The 17,397-nt window shown below is 42.8% G+C and overlaps 1 protein-coding gene across 3 annotated transcripts in view; it reads left to right on the top strand.

The window, feature by feature from the left end:
• Positions 1 to 17,397, top strand: part of LOC143996967 (cytidine monophosphate-N-acetylneuraminic acid hydroxylase-like) — a 399,676-nt gene that overhangs the window by 12,040 nt on the left and 370,239 nt on the right. The window contains exon 1 of one of the 3 annotated variants that reach the window (XM_077492298.1): positions 16,369 to 16,381. The exons of the other annotated variants lie outside the window; for them this stretch is intronic. The gene's annotated coding sequence lies outside the window, so the exon portion shown is untranslated. Of the gene's footprint in view, positions 1 to 16,368; positions 16,382 to 17,397 lie in introns of those variants that run through there. 3 annotated transcript variants of the gene reach the window in all.

Genomic DNA, 17,397 nt, shown 5'->3' with positions numbered 1-17,397 from the left:
TTACAATGGACACATAGGATAACATGATAGTGAGTTTACTGGCTGCCAAAAAACACCTGAAGCCAAAAACAGCAGCTGTAAAAACGTCCAGTGTACGTGATGCCTTAAGGTGTCTGTTTATATTTTTTTTCACAAAATGATTCGTACAACTTCCACCTAGGATTCACCATCTTTTCCAAATTAATCCAAACTAGTAAAATGTGTGATTCTTTTTGTGTGAAAGATGTGTAAATGGAGGAGCGTTCCCTAAAAATATAGGTTTTTACTCTTTTACACACTACATAAAATAAAACACATTGGGGGTTATTTACGAAAGGAAAATCCACTTTACACTACAAGTGCATACTACAAGTGCAAAGTGCACTTGAAATTGCACTGAAAGTGCACTTGGAAGTGCAGTTGATCTGAGGTGAACATGCAAGGAAAATACAAAACAGTATTTTATCTTGCACATGATTGGATGAAAAAATCAGCAGAGCTTCCCCTCATTTCAGATCTACCCCTCAGATTTACAGCGACTGCATTTCCAAGCGCACTTTCATTGCAATTTCAAGTGCACTTTGCACTTGTAGTTTGCACTTGTTGTGCAAAGTGGATTTGCCTTTCGTAATTAACCCCCATAGTCACATCTATAAATTAAATGCTACTCCCAGACTGCATAATCAGCATAATGTCAGTTTTACGATTTGTATGACTACAAATATGAAGAGATTCCAATTTTTGTGAGGTTGGCATACATATTTGTAAAACATACATCTATTCCACACATATAATTATAAAAGGTTAATTAAAAGTTAATATTGAAAAGTTGATATTATTAATTTCACCAAAATAACACACCTGTAATCAAAAAATAAGTCCAAAATTCCTGTTTGCCTTTTTTTTTTAGCTAAAGGCAGGCACAGTCTGGACTAGGCTATTGTGACTGTAGAAATGTGTGCCTGATTTAACGGACATTGTGTATTCATAATCTTAAAGTTGAGGTCCACCCTAAAGTGGACCTTCCGCTCATTGGAACCCTCCCCCCCTCCGGCGCCACAATTGGCACCTTTCAGGGGGGAGGGGGTGCAGGTACCTGTACAGTACAGGTATCTGCACCCACTTCCGGCGTAGATTCTGCAGAAGGTACGCCCCTTTCCGCAGAATCTACGCCCCTTTCCGAAGGTCCCCCACTGCCTGCTGGGAAACACACGGATCCCAGAAACAGCGGGACCATCCTTATTGCGCAGCGTGACTCGCACATGCGCAGTATGGAACCAGGAAATGAAGCCGAAAGGCTCCACTTCCTGATTCCCATACCCAAGATGGCAGCGGCAGCACCCGAGAGATGATCGAGAGATCGGCTTCGGGTGCCGACATCGCGGGCGCGCTGGGCGGGTAAGTGTCATTATTTTAAAAGTCAGCAGCTGCAGTATTTGTAGCTGCTGGCTTTTTTTTTTTTTTAAACGGCGGACTCCCGGTGGACTGCCACTTTAAGCAAGGAAGGCTTGTTCAGTTATATTTAATTAAGTTAAAGGATGTTTGTATAGGAGCAATACATGCTTCATGTGGTGATTGTGCATTGTTTGTACAAAGTAGAATACAGCAACAGAAGGTAGAGGACTTGCCATTATTTTTTTGCATTTTTTTCTCTTTGAAATCAAGACAACACCCTATTAATTTGAAATACAACATAGATAGACAAATGGGAAAACTGGATGGAAAGTTTAGCATTGTAAAACACTTTTGGAATTTTGGATAAATAGTTCACTTTATATACAACTATATACATCAAACCAAAAATTAGGGATAAATGAGGAGGAAAGAAAGACAGAGGGACCAAATGGATGGGGGTGTGGAGGGACCTCCCAGCCCAATTGGCAAAGCTAATACAAAGAAGTCTCCTCCCCTATGGATAAAAATTGAATCCTCTCTTCTTCCACGAGACAGATTAGTAACTTGATGTGGCTATTGGCTAAGGATAAGCCTCTTATCCTCTGTGACTCTATCTTTCTCGCTCAATTTATGGAATAGGTTTTTAGACTATCTACAATTTCAGATCCATCCATAGCCATCCATGAACTTTGGGTCTCACGAGACTTTAAGTGGTGGACCAACAAGGGCTTGTCACAAATTTAAGATTTATGTGACAATAAGGGCATAGTGTCAAAACAATTCCTGTAGGACAAGTACAGTATTGGCTACCTTCTGCAGAATCTTTTAGAATATACTCAGATAGCACATTTTCTAACCTCTCTGCAACGTAACTCTGACCTGACCACTGTTACATAAATGGAACACTTATCCAGGAATTTTGACAAGCTACAGGGCCATATATCTAAGATGTACACCATACTCGCCTCATGGTATATGGGAGAAATGGGGGCAAGATATGGGTGAGATATTTGAGCTAGATGACTGGTACAAGCTAGCACAGGGCTCCTCCAGAACCCACATTAACTCCTCAAGCATAGAGACCAATTATAAAGTGATGTTGAGATGGTAAATGGTACCAGCGAGGGTGACATCCTATGTCCCAGGGGCTTTTCCACACTGTTTTAGATGATGTGGCAAGGAGGGTACACCATTTCACATTTGGTGTACATGCCCAAAAGGGAAACGATTTTGGGCACAACTATACAACTTTATTTACTCTCTCACTCAAGTGAATCTTAAGTCCCCAAAGCATTATGCCACCCAGTGGGGAAAGTGCCAATACTCACAAGGAGATTAGTTGTGTTCCCTTTTCTAGCAGCACAATTCTCTATTTCCAAGTCCTGGAGGTTGCCTGTAATCCCATTTTAATTGGTGAAGTCAAAGCTATCTTGGCTCATGGTCAATGACAATCTTACAGCTATCCTATATGACAAAATTAAAGTGTTTGAGAAAATATGGGATCCTTGGGTCAAATATCTAGCCGGAAATGCATGATATCTCAGCGGTGGTGAAGTTCTGGAATGGATGGGTTGCACACTTTCTTTTGACTCTTTCCTTCTTTACCTTTCTTTTCCATTTATTTTCCAACAACCCTAATGACTAGTACACACTAGTAGTTTTTTTTCATTCAGCCCAGCAGGACTAAATATCCAACCTTAGTACAGCGATTTCCCCTGCTGTTCTATTGTGTTCTGACAGGGGGATGGCCCCCCTGCCAGAACACTCCTGTCAGCGCTCTCAGCCATTGGCGTGCGTACTAGGCTTAACTTTAAGCCTTAAAGAGCATAAATGAGCAAATGTCCTAGGAGTCTAGGGAATGTGAGCTCCACCTTGGAGAGTCCATGGAGGTTCTCCTTTTGTACCAAATTGGTATAATTCTTGTCTTTCTTTGCGGACGCTTCTAGTTGATGGAATGTCTGCCTTAGTAGTGGAGATTTGATGTTTAGCTGCATTTTGTAAAAGGGTTACCTCTTTGTGGAATGACAACCCTCAGTTTCTGTAATGGTATGCTAAAACCCTGGTCCAGAAGCTCTACAACTGTTTTCTATATGAATATATAGCAATAACCCCCTAAGGAGCTGCTGGTTATTTTTGGGCTTACCGTTACCTTCCGTTCTCCTTGTAGCGCGTCTAGGGGATGTCCCGTGGTAGATGGCCCAGTAACTTGAGACTGACAATAGATCCACTTGAATGGATTTTATTTGCAAAATTCAGACAATTGAACAGTCTTTCAACTTGGGATCAGAGGGTTGGGAAGAGGGTTCAGGTACTCTTAGTGTCAAAGTCAGGAAAACGTTAAAGAACTTGCTTACTTTGACTGCATCCAGAGAATAGCCATTCGCAACTGGATGATCACTCAGGTTGGACAGTCCTTCTCTCACAAGGCCTAGCAGCCAACTTGGTGCTTACTCAGGAACAAGTCTCTGCCACAGACGTTGTTGTAGAAATGTACAAAATAATGTCTCTGCCACAGACGTTGTTGTAGAACACGTAGGAAAACTAAGCTTGAGAACACTTGCAGGATACCTGGATCTCTCAGCCATCTTGGTGATATCCACAAGACCGAATTCTCTCGGTTACTTCAGCCCTTCCAGGCTCTTGCTAAGAAAACCAACCCGTACGTGGTGTTCTTCTGAAGAGTCCTCCCCTGGAATGCTGGAAGTATACTGGGTCTCTCCTGAAGACGGCACCCAACCACCTCAGAATCCTTCCTTAGTTTCCTTGCCTCAGGCTAGCCAGCCCCGAGACATTAAAGTAGGGTGTAGAGGGGTGGGTCCTGCGCAAATCGTGCCACTCAAATAAAATACACAAATTCAAACTAATATAAATATGTGCATACATATAATGCCGGGAAAAATATAGTCCATAAAACAGCACGGATAAAAATATAAAAAATGGAGAAGGGATCAATGATAGAATAATGATAGAATGTCCGCTACTCAAGGCTCCCAGAACTCTCACCTTCAAACGAAGTGAATAAGCAAATCAAACAAACTCCAGGATTCTCTTATTTCATTCATAAATAATAGCCATCAGGAAATCCAAAGGAGGGATGTAGTGATACAATTCCGCCACTAGAGGGCCAGTCCCAGCTTATAGAATAGGTAATATGGATCTTCACTTCTATTCCACAATGTATGGCTCAAAATAAGAGAGAGGAGGGGGAGAGAGAAAAACAGGAGACTTCCATAGTGTAGTAGTTTAAAAAACGGCAGGTAGATTTATTAAGAAGCAGTAAAGACTCTCACATTTTAATTGCAAAAAACAAACACAATCAGGAAGAGGGTGTAATGGCGACTTCCGCCCGTCTTACTCTACTTCCGGTTCGTCCTATGGCCACTCCCTACGCGTTACGTCATGTGACTTCTTCATGGGGATCTTAACTTTTCACATCTCATTTCCAACTGCATCTCATTTCCAACTCCAAAAGAGAGGTGGGAGTAACCAGTTGAATACCTAGGTAAGATAGGGTAGAATAAGGGGCCCACGAGAAGGAGGTGTTGATATTGATATTGTGTTCAGTGTTTGGGTCAATGGGAACACCCAAAATGCAGGATTTAGTGTAATTGATTTTGTAAAGTGAAGCTTTGCTAAAGAGGTCTAGGGTGTGATGGAGGTGAAAGAGGGATTCAGCTGGGTTGGTAAGGGAGATGATTACATCATGGGCATAGATCTTGTGGGTAGATTCTACTACTTGAATGCCAGAAATAAGAGGATTTGTGTGTATGGCGTGAGCGAGTGGTTCCATAATTAGCGTAAAAATTAAGGGGGAGAGAGTGCAGCCTTGCCGGGTCCCATTAATTATATGGAAGGGGTCAGATAGGATACCTGTAGTTACAACTCTCGCGCTGTGAATTAAGTAGAGAGCCATTATGGCTTTATGTATGGGACCCAAAAAGCCAAATTTTATCAAGACGACTTAAAGTTCCAATCCACCCTATCAAATGCCTTCTCTGCATCAAGTGAAATGAACAGAGAAGGCGATGGTGATGGTCGACCCACTGAAGTAGATCTATGAAATGTTGAGTACCGCCTGACGTTTGTCTGCAGTCTCAAATCCCACTTTGTCAGGATGGACCAAACTATGTTAGCCAGAGGAGTTTAGCTTAAATTTTGGTGTCTGTGTCCAAAAGATAGATGGGTCTATAGCTGGCAGGGTCATCGGGTGGTTTGCCAGGCTTTGGAATTGTGGTGATGGTGGCAGCTAGGGATTCTGAGCTGAGGTAATGGCAGAGGTGTGGGGTGAGTAGTTCAGCAATTTTTTTTATAGTATTCATTGTTGAATAAATCAGGGCCGGGTGCTTTGTGTAATGGAAGGGAAGTAATAGCTTGTTGGATTTCTAGTTGGGGAAAAATGGGCTGAAAGAGTTTGGAGTTGTTCTGGTGAAGCCGATGGTAGCTGTATGTGTTCTAGAAAACATGTCATATCTTCTGGAGAAGGAGATGGGACATTGCCTAAGGTGGAGAGATTGTATAGGTTGGCATAAAAGGAACTAAATTGGTTAGCTATATCCTTGGGGTTGGTGAGGCGGGTACCGGAGGGGGAAGTGAGGTATGGGATTTTGGAGTGGATTAGGCGTTTGAGCTGTCTAGCGAGACAAACTCCCAGTTTGTTGTTCTGTGTGTAGAAGTGTAGACAAAGTCTATTAAATGATAGATCGTAATTTCTGTGGAGATGTTCACTAAGTGTGCGTTTCGCTAAACACAACTCATCATCAGTAGTGATGGTTGTGCTTTGTTGGCAAGTTCTAGACTGTGTATGCAGGAGAAGAGAGGTCTCCACATATTACTTTTCTTAGCCTTTGGAGAGGGGAATAATTTCAAAGAAACTGGAGCGTGGTCAGACCAAAGAACAATATCAACCTTAGCCTCTTGGACCGGTTGAGGGTCATAGAGGTCCTCCAAAAGTAAAAGAGAAGAGAGTCTCTCCCTTGTCAGGCAAAACCCGAGTATACATGGCATATCAATAGGTAAGACGGAACACAAATACGCGGCTTACGCTGATGATATATTGTTTTATGTACAACAACCATTGATCACCCTCCCCAATCTTATGTCTGAGTTTTCGGCCTATGGCTCGGTCTCGAATTTTAAAATTAATATGTCCAAATCGGAACTGTTAAACATCTCTGTCCCTGCCAGACAGGTGTCTCACCTGAAACGGAACTATCCCTTTACGTGGCAGCAGAGCTCCATGAAATATTTAGGCATCCAGCTTACGCCCTCCCTATCGTCTCTTTTCCGCGCTAACTTTCTACCCCTGCTTAACACACTTAGGTCTGATATTCAGAAATGGTCCCAGCTACGACATTCCTGGTTGGGCAGAATTGGGCTGGTTAAGATGAATTTGCTGCCTAGGGTGCTCTTCATGCTTCAGATGGTCCCGTTTGGGATACCGGTGGGATTTTTTACAATCTTGACATCTTTGGTACATCGTTATATATGGAATAGGAAAAGGCCCAGACTACCTAGATCTCTCCTCACCCGCCCTAAATGTAAGGGTGGCTTAGCAGTGCCAGACTTTAAACTTTATTATAGATCCATTGTGCTGACTAGGCTTTCTGATTTGAAATATTGCAAAGACACGAAACTCTGGGTGAATTTAGAAATGGACCTATGTGGCGCTGAACCTTCCACACTGATGTGGATCCCGAGGAAATTCCGGACTCTTTTGCCTACCACGTCACCGCTAACGCACTCATCCTTGATGGTATGGGACTCTATCTGTAGGACGCATGGATGGTTGTATAACTCCCCCCTGATGCCCTTGGTGGGTCATAATTTTTTCCCACCGGGTAACATGGACCCTCAGATTCATCCGTGGTGGCTGGGCAACATAGTCTACCTACATCAATTCGCCGGCCCCTCCGGCGTTTTGTCACTTTCTTCCATCATGGGTGATTCCCCCATATCCTATATGGACCGCTGGAAACATCATCAGCTGTTGAACTTTATTCGCTTGCTCCCAAAACCCTTGCGCTCATTGGCTGAGCTTACACCTGTGGAAACCGCATTTGCCGACCCTAGCCCGACTGAGAGGCCGGTTTCGTACTTTTATCAAGCACTGCTGTCCCTCACTTCTACTGGTACTCCCACATTCCTACGGTACTGGGAAAGGGAACTGCATATGGATCTCTCACCGTCCCAGAAATTACAAATTTTAACTCTGGCTCATACATCCTCCGGATTCTCTAAAGCATCAGAAATGGCGTATAAACTTTTGACCAGATGGCACTACACGCCTGTTGTATTACACAGGTTTTCTCCTCAGTCCTCCCCACTGTGTTGGCGGGAGTGTAGAGAGGAAGCCACTCATGCTCATATTTGGTGGTACTGCCCGAGGATCCGCCCATTCTGGCTGGCGATTCTATATTGGATTAAAGAGATCCAGGGTTGGGAAGTCCCTAACGACCCGTGGTATGTTCTGTTCCACTGCACGGGGAAGCCAACGGGCCCTTATAAAAGGTCGATTACACCACACCTTCTAAATGCCGCCAAAACCCTCATCCCACAGTTCTGGAAACTGAGGAAGATCCCCACGCTCCGACGTTGGTTACTCAACGTGGATACCACCTATTACATGGAGGACATGACTCTCTCCCTACGGGGTAAACCTGAGCTGGCGACGAAGATCTGGGCCTGTTGGGTTGCCTTTAAATATTCCGCTAGTTATGCAGCCATAATGTCTCAACCCGTGTGATGTGATCATAACTCTTGCTCTTATGGTTTCTACTGTCATTTTGGAGTTGTTTACCAGAGGTGGACCTGCCTTCCTTCCCCCCCCCTCCCCCATCCCCCCTTATTTCTATATATCTCTTTCTCCCTTTTTTCCCTTTCTTTACTCTTTCTCTATCTCTGTCTATTGTATTCTCTCTTTAATAATGGAAGAGAGGGGTGTATTTGTACTTCCGCGGAGGTTGTGCGTTTCAGCAGCAGTGTTTTATACCTCTGGTGGCTAGACCCTCGTGGGCAGCAGATTGCTCTGATCCATAGTAACTATCGATGTAATAACACTGCCCCCGGTATTGGTTTATGTATTGATTGATATGCTATTGTACATGCTTCTCTTCTTCAATAAAAATTAATTTAAAAAAAAAAAGAGAAGAGAGAGCAGTGGATTGTTTATGGGTGGGGTTGGAGTAATCCAGTAGTGGATCTACTATTTGGTTGAAGTCCCCATAAATGACAAGGGCAGATTGTAGGAAAGGTTCTAATTTCTCCATTACAGTTTTATAAAACTGTCATTGGTTAATGTTTGGGGCAAATACGTTAACAATGGTCATTACACGGTTATTAATGCATGCATTTAAGATGAAGTATCTACCATTGGGGTCAACCTCAGAGTGAAGCAATTTGAAAGATTGGAATGGCAATTAAGTCCCCAGATTTAGTTTTTAGGGGAGTTAGCAAAAAAGCAATGTGGGAATTGCTTATGTGAACAGCTGGTGGGCTTACGGGAGGGAAAGTGGTTTTCTTGAACACATATCAGGCCTGTATTGTGCTTAAGGGCCTCTTTCCTTGATAGGTTTCTTTTAAAAGGGGAGTTTAGAATCTTTGCATTTAAGGATGTAATAATGATCGACATGCTAGGAAGTAATCAAAACAATCAGAAAGAAATGGGGTAGACAACACCTTCTATAACCATACAGTTAAACAGCAATAATATGTGTGCAAATAACAGTGGTAACTTTTGCTTGCACGTAACGCAGCAGTAGGTAAATAAAAAGGACAGTAACAGATACAACAAAATGTAAAACAAATGAGAATTTTGACTTATGTTAGGATGCCTAGCACCCTATTATCTTTCTCCGGGGGTAAGAAGATAGTGATACAAAAAGAAAACTGAAAGTGCACTTGGAGTGTCACTCATCTGGGACATTGTATCTTTGTAACAGAGAACGCAGTCAGAGTGCTATGCCAACACCTGAGCGACCGGAGGCATGGTTAGGAGCAAGGGTAGCAATCTTGGTTAGTGTCAAGAATCCGCTGTGACAAGATGGAGGTACATGTGTGTGCACATGTGAACACAGATACCAGTCAGGCAGTGGCGTGCGAGCAATAGTGCGTGCCGGACCCACCTGGGTGCACGTGTACGTGCACATTAGACACCGTTTGGCGCCAATAGGCCTTTAAAAGGACAGCAGCTGCACAAGTGCAGTGCTGTTTGATCTGCAGCTAGTGATTCCTGAAACCTCAGCACCTCACCTATCTTCAGATTACCTGTAGTGACTCGGTTCTGTCTGACTTGCTGATCTCTCCAACTCTGACCTTGCCTTGCTTGACCCTGCTACTTGGACTTCCTACTGACATCTTGTTGCCAATCTCTGCCTGTTTATCTGATCCTGCTACAGCCCTACCTGCCTGACTTCCTATGTTTGACCCGGCCTGTCTCACTCTGCTCCAATCTGTCATTTCAAGTTCTGTCTTATTACCTGTGTCTGACTCTGCTCCAGTCTGCAGCTGCCAGCTTCCAGGTCACTGACCTGCACCTGCCTTCACTGACATCTGCATCTAGACCTTCATGGTGGCTCATCGTCCTCCCATCTGCACCTGCACCACAACAGGCACTCCTACCTCACTGCGCTCTTGAGTCTGCTCTTCCCACTCCAGTGGCTCTTGAGCCAGGGCTGTAAGAGAGGTCTCCTCCTACACGTCAGACTATTCTACAAGGTACGTAACAATACGAAGAACTATATTTTGAGTATTCACGCTCTTGGCTTCTCTTGTAAATGCGCTGTGGTTTAGGATCCGGTGGAGGTGAGGAGGCCCCAGTTTAGCAGCCTTTTGATGCCATCTTCTTGTGTTGAGATGTTGGTTTGTTGGTTTTGGTAGGTCACTGCCAATTTGGTGGGGAAGCCCCATTTATAGGTGACATTTTTATCTCTGAGAACCACTGTGATTTGTGCAAACTCCCTGGGTTCCTGAGCTGTGGCAACAGATATATCTGTGAAGAGAGAGACTGAGGAACAGGGATCTGGTAATGTGGAGGCAGAGTGGGCTGCGGCCATAATTTGCTCTTTTATGTGAAAAAAGTGAATGCATGCCAGCACATCTCATCGAATAGATGTAGGGAGGTAGTTAGGCTTGGTGATCCCATGAGCACGGTCTATATTATAGACTCTATAATGATGTCAGCTTGTTTTAGCTGGGGCAGGAGTTTGAGGAATAATTTTTGTAAATATTGAAGCAATTCATGAGGTTTGATGGTGTTTGGAATGCCTCTGAATTTCATATTGTTCCTTCTGGAATGATCTTACAGGTCAGCCACTTTTGCCCGTAGATAACGGATTTCTTCAGTGTGGTGGTCCAGGACCTCTGCAACTTCATTATAAGCTGCTTTGAGGAATCATTTTTTTCAAGGTTGTCTGTGCGCTCTTCCACATGGTCCATTTTAATGTAGAGAAGTTAAGCAGAGTTCATTACGGAGATCTTTTTGTAAGGAAAGGAGCATTAGCTTCAGTGTGTATTCTGAAGCAGGCTGGTCACTGGCAGGGTGTGCAGAAAGGGAGTCAGTGTCATTCTCCCATTAGGTGGATTGTCAGGGTTATCCCAGTGCTGCTTCTTATATGAAGGAGCTTTAGAGGGAGAGAGCACAGGGTATTGAGCAGCTCTCTTACCTCTGTCAGCAGGTGAGCCTTGTGGAAGAGCTGATGCGGGCTCCGTGCTCTCCATATCCTCCTGGTTGCCAGCGGTATGCTGTGAATCTGCATCAGATCTTGAGGAGGGGAGAGGAGGAAGTGCTGCATTGATGCCATTTTAGCATTGCTGCATGGCTGTGTGTGTGAAATGGGAATTGTGGGGGTATTTGTTTCTCATTCTGGACATACCATTCATTTGCCGCAAGTGTCAGCTCCCCTCTGGTGCAGGAGAGAGGGGGCAAAAGCCGCTGTAGAAGGCGGAGGGTTGCTGGATGTCCAGAGGCTGAGCAGAGCTGGTGGATTAAGCGGCCATCATGCTCTGTGGCCAGCCACGCCTCCCTATATTAGCTTCTTTTAACTGCTTAAGTACTGCTCTATGTACTCTATGTACATGTACTGGGAAAAGGAAGGGTTCCCCCTAACGGGACTTTTAAGGCCCCCGGTGATTATAAGTACAGTCACCATGGATACTACATAATCATGAGAAAAGAGTAAAAAAAAATAGTATACAGTCTTGTTGTGTCCTTTGACGTGCATTTGCATGTGACGTGCATTTGCACAGCAACGTATTATGTTTACATGTAGTTTGATAATATTTTTTATTCCTGTATAATACAATTATATTTTTTTCATACTTTTTTCTATTTTTCTACTCTTTACTATGATTATGTAGCATCCAGGATGACTGTACTTACAATCCCCAAGGCCTTAAAAGTCCCATAAAAGGGAACCCTTCCTTTTCCTACTACCATTTGGGATTTTAGCCCACCCATAGTTCGACCCATCTCTTTCTTATATACATATACTGCAGCAGGGCGGCCCTTAAGCACAAAATCACGTACCTGTACGTGATTTCTCTCCTCGGCTCTGGGGCACGCGCACATGCCGCCAAAGCCCCACTCCTACTGTGATTGGGCACAGCGGGAGTGGCGGCCACCTGCGTTCCTTTACAAGAGAGGCACAAAGGTGGTCTGCCTATGTAAGCAAGGCAGACAGCCATTCTGTGAGGGAGGAAAATGCTAAGCAGAAACATGGATCTCTGTTTTCCTCCAGTCACAGCATTCCTCCCACAGTTATAAAGCACTCCCTAAGTGCACACTTAACCCTTTGATCTGCCCTAATGTTAACCCATTCCCTGCCAGTGTCATTTATACAGTGAAAGTGTATTTTTTTTAGCACCGGTCACTGTATTGGTGTCACTGGTCTCTAAAAAGTGTAATTTTGTCAGATTTGTCCCGCTAAAAATTGTTGATCGCCGCCATTACTAGTAAAAACAATAGTTTGTAGACGCTATAACAAACAAATCAATATAAACTTATTGGGATTTTTTTTACCAAAAACATGTAGCAAAACATATTGGCCTAAATTGATGAAGAAATTTGATTAAAAAAAAAAATTATTGGATGTGTATTATAACAGAAAGTGAAAAATATATTTTTTCTTTTACTGTTAATTGTGCAAAAAAAATAAAAACGCGGAGGTGATTAAAAACCACAAAAAGAAATCTCTATTTGTGGGAAAAAAAGGACATCAATTTTATTCGTGTAAAGTGTTGCACGACTGCACAATTGTCAGGTAAAACAACGCAGTGCAGTATCACAAAAAATGGCCTGGTCAAGGAATTAGGGAGTTCATCTGGATTATTAGTTAAAGGATATATTTAACTACTTCCTGCCATATATAGCAAAATTACGGGCAGAAAGTGGTTTCATTATCCTGACTGGGGCATCACATGATGTCCAGCCGGATAAGCCCCATATCCTCGATCTAGCTAAAGAGCCAATGACGTAAGCTCTTTACCATGTAATAAGCTGTGTCCAATCACAGCTGATCACAGTGTAAACAGGAAGAGTCATTTATTGGCTTTTCCTCCACTCGCACTGACATGCGCGAGTAGAGGAGAGCCGATTGGATGCTCTCCTAAAAAAGGAAGGGTCTGTGCTGATAATCAGCGCATTGATTATCAGTGCAGACCCTTCGAGGATGCCCACTTCAGACCACCGGGGATGTCCACTTGAGATCACCAGGTGGGTCCACCAGGGGTGCCAATCAGTGCCCATTAGGATGGCACTCTGTGCCCATCAATGATGCCTGCCAGTGCCCCCTGATCAGTGCTGCTGGTCAGTGCCACCAATTAGTGTCCATCAGTGCTGTCTATAATTGCCCATTAGTGCCACCTATGAGTGCCCATCAGTGCCACCCATCAGTGCCCATCAGTGCTGCATGAAAGTGCTTCATCATCAGTGCCCATCAGTGCCACCTCATAAGTACCAATCAGCAGTGCCTCATCAGCGCCTGTCAGTGCAGCCTCATCGGTGCTCATCAGTGAGGGAGAAAAGTTTTGTCACAGAAACAAAGAAAAACTTTTTTTCAAAATTTCAAAGTTTTCAAAATTCTAAAAATAAAAATGGAATTGGAAATAAACTGCGCTCAGGTGAAACAAACACAAAATAATCTAAAATAAAGGCCACAGCTCTAAGTGGGATACACACACTCAAATAGACTGGAAAAAAAGATTTCAAAAGCTGCGCCGCAACCCCTGTCTACTACCTTCACAGATATTAATAATGAGTAAATGTGAATAAATTAATATAAATCACGTTAAATACAAATAAATGAATGGGATAACATCATAGGTTACAGTTCATCAACCTAAAATGAAAGGAGCAAACAAGGTTTATAATATAAAGTCCTCTACCGCAATTCTTTCCAGGACACCACGGTGAGTCCACACTAAACAGCAAACAAGTGCCCGTCACTGAGAAGTGGATGCGCTTACCAGATGGAAGCTTAAATAAAGCCTTATACATGAATCATCTGTGTCCTTCTCCTTATGTCATACACTCATGGATCAGCTAACCCCCGGTCAGGGCTGGACTGGGACAAAAATTTGGCCCTGGACTTCATCCAGACCGGCCCACTCCAATTTTGCAAACACGCACAAAAACAGTATGCTGCACACTTGCACGAGAGTGATGTCATCACGGCCCGGCTAGCCACATAGCAGGAGTATGCAAACCCAGAAGCAAGACCAGGTGAAGGGGGAAGCCCCCGGCAGCAGTGAGAGTGCACTACTGGAGGGCTTTGCTTCAAAGATAAGTTTGTCATGCGACAATAAAATTGCGCCCACACTGTAAGGGCTTGTTTAGGTCCAGGCACCATGAAAAAGGAAGATTTGCTTACTTGATCCTCCATCCTGTTAGACAGGTCCTCAGAGTCTTCTCCCCCCCATGCTCTAAGGTCTTCTGATATCATCAAGACTGATGCAGAAACCATAACACCAATTTTTCCCATTGGGCCCCCTTCATTCTATAGGGTCCTTCTTCTAGGCCCCTTACATACCATACAACCCCTACAATCCATAGGGTCCTTCTTTGAGGGCCCCCCTCATTCTATAGGGTCCTTCTGACAGGGCCTCTACATCTCAAATCTTCATTCCTTAGGACCCCTTCTTCCCACAAAAGCCTCTTCATTCCATGGGCCCCCTGGTGATCTTTTATTTTCCAGCTCCCCTCTACCCCCTGGTGTCCCCCTGTCACCTGCCCAAAGCCTGGCTCTTCATTATATATTTTAAAATAAACAACTAATGTGCACACCTATTTTTGATCAACCGCAGTAGTGAGAAGCTGCCAACATCAAACAGGTTAACACAAACCCACAGATAAATTGAATATATAGCAAAGGATGTGACGCTAACCAGAATAACATCGAAAATAAATTTTGGAGAAAATAATGATTAAAATAATATGCAAAATCCAACATACGGTAGCTAAAAGTTCACCAAAACTGTCAATTAATATTGAAATGTGCATAAAAAAAATGTCAGCAAAAAAATGTATTTATCTATATTCATCATGTGTGTTTTCCAGAACACAACGGGGGGGGGGGGGGGGGGGGCATCTGAGGCGGTCTGCAGTGGTCTGTCCCGGAAGTGGGTGCAGATACCTGGATTATCCAGGTAACTGCACCCCCCTCCCCCCGAAAGGTGCCGATTGTGGCACCGGAGGGGGGGGGGATCAGATTAGTGGAACTTCCACTTTAGGGTGGAGAACTGCTTTAAGCACTTTTTATAATTCCAGTAATAATAATATTTGCTTTAATAATTTTCATCACTATATGAATGCACATTGTCACTTTATTATTTGGCTATTAAGCACTTGTTATTTTATATATTTTTCATCATATATTTTATACATTATTATTGTAGTAATATAACCGAACAATAGTGACTCCATCTTGTTCTGGCTATGGGGCAATATGCTTTTAACTTAGTTTTGAGAATATATTTTGAAACTTCACTTTCTAGTTTAGTATTGAGCTATGTGTCACAATAGCATGCATAAATTTGCTTGCATAAGTGTTTTGTGAGCAGTCTATAATGTATAAATAAGTTGTAGTATCTCCAGCCTTCCTCTTATTGGGGTACACAGACTCGGGACGGGAAACCAAGTATTAGTCATCACCAGATGGTATTTTCATCCTAGTAACCTTGTGATAGCTATGTCTCAAAGGTTATTTACATTATAGGCGTGTATAACATTATGATAATAAACTGTTTCATTATTAATGATATTCATATACCCTCCCACTAACACACCCCTTTTCCCAATTATGATTGGATAAGATGTTCCGTATATAAGCTGGTCCCACCCAAATACATATCAGACATTTTCTTTGAACCAAGCTGTTGTAGCATTCTGTTTATTGAAAGTGTCTCCCAGTACTGGGGGTCTCTAAGAGTGTCTTGCAGTATCAACCCTATGGCTAGTCCATATGTTACCGGGAATAACTGTAGAACCACTACAGTTAATGGAGGCACTGCGGAAATTTGAATTTAGGACTTGACAAGGTTGGAAGTCAGGCTTCGGGCTTTCTTGGGTGAGTAAACAAATAATTGTTTGTTGCCTTAGTTTTGCCTTGGCGTTGATAGAACCTTGGTCGTGTAAATTTTAATTAAGAAGGGATACGGACTATGCCTTAGAAGTGGCTTTTGAGAAGCCTGAGGCTTATGAGAGGCCTGTGGCTTATGAGAAGCCTGTGTCCTTGGTGGGATTTTGTTTAAAAACCTAATATTAGGCTCCTTTAGGGAAGGAGGAAAAAAAAAAAAAGGGTTGATAGGGCGGGTTACTACGGAGACCCACAAACTTTTGCTGATCTTGCTTTTTCTTGTCTATCGCGTAATGTAATATATAATGTGTTGTGTGAAACATGGTTGTTGAGGTAAGGTAGCCGTGTTTCACTGTGTTATATGATGTTTCAAAATGAGCAATTAAAATTAGAATAAAGTAAATTTTCCTTGTTTATACACAGGTAGTTGCGAAGAGAGAGTAAGTATATTTCTTTTCTTTCTTGCAGGTATTTTGTGTGTAGAATTGTTGTTATAAGTGCTTGATTCTGCTTGGAAAGTGCATAATTTGTTTGGACATGTTCAATGTGTTTTGGTAACTCTTGGAAGGGTATCGGAATGGTATTTTTTGCAGGTTGTAAAATGTATGTGTTAGGTGGATGGGGGTTGATTTGACAGGTGGGTATTTTGGAAGAATGCCCAGGAGTGATGAGATTTAAGTAAGTGAGTAAGAGGTTAATTAACCACTTCAGCCCCGGACCAATAAACACCCTAAGGACCAATTTCGCACTGCACTGCTTTAACTGGTAATTGCGCGGTCATGCAATGTTGTACCCAAACGAAATTTGCGTCCTTTTCTTGCCACAAACAGAGCTTTCTTTTGATGGTATTTGATTGCCTGTGCGATTTTTATTTTTTGCGATATAAATGGAAAAAGACAGAAAATTTTGAGAAAAAATTATATTTTCTACTTTTTGTTATAAGAAAAATCGAATAAGCTCAATTTTAGTCAAACATTTAGGGCAAAATTTATTCAGCCACATGTCTTTGGTAAAAAAATGTCAATAAGCGTATATTTATTGGTTTGCGCAAAAGTTATAGCGTCTACAAACTAGAGTACATTTTCTGGAATTTACACAGCTTTTAATTTACGACTGCCTATCTCATTTCTTGAGGTGCTAAAATGGCAGGGCAGTACAAACCCCCCCCCCAAATGACCCCATTTTGGAAAGTAGACACCCCAAGGAAGTTGTGGAGAGGCATGCTGAGCCCATTGAATATTTTTTTTTGTCCCAAGTGATTGAATAATGACACAAAAAAAAAAAAAAAGTTTACAAAAAGTTGTCACTAAATGATATATTGCTCACACATGCCATAGTTATATGTGGAATTGCACCCCAAAATATATTCTGCTGCTTCTCCTGAGTACGAGGATACCACATATGTGGGACTTTTTGGGAGTCTAGCTGCGTACGGCACCCCGAAAACCAATCACTG

Source organism: Lithobates pipiens, unplaced genomic scaffold (genome assembly GCF_037356315.1).
Source record: "Lithobates pipiens isolate NorthernLeopardFrog02 unplaced genomic scaffold, aLitPip1_a1.2 Scaffold_19, whole genome shotgun sequence".
Taxonomy (NCBI): Eukaryota; Metazoa; Chordata; class Amphibia; order Anura; family Ranidae; genus Lithobates; species Lithobates pipiens.
This window is presented reverse-complemented; position numbering and strand designations above follow the sequence as displayed.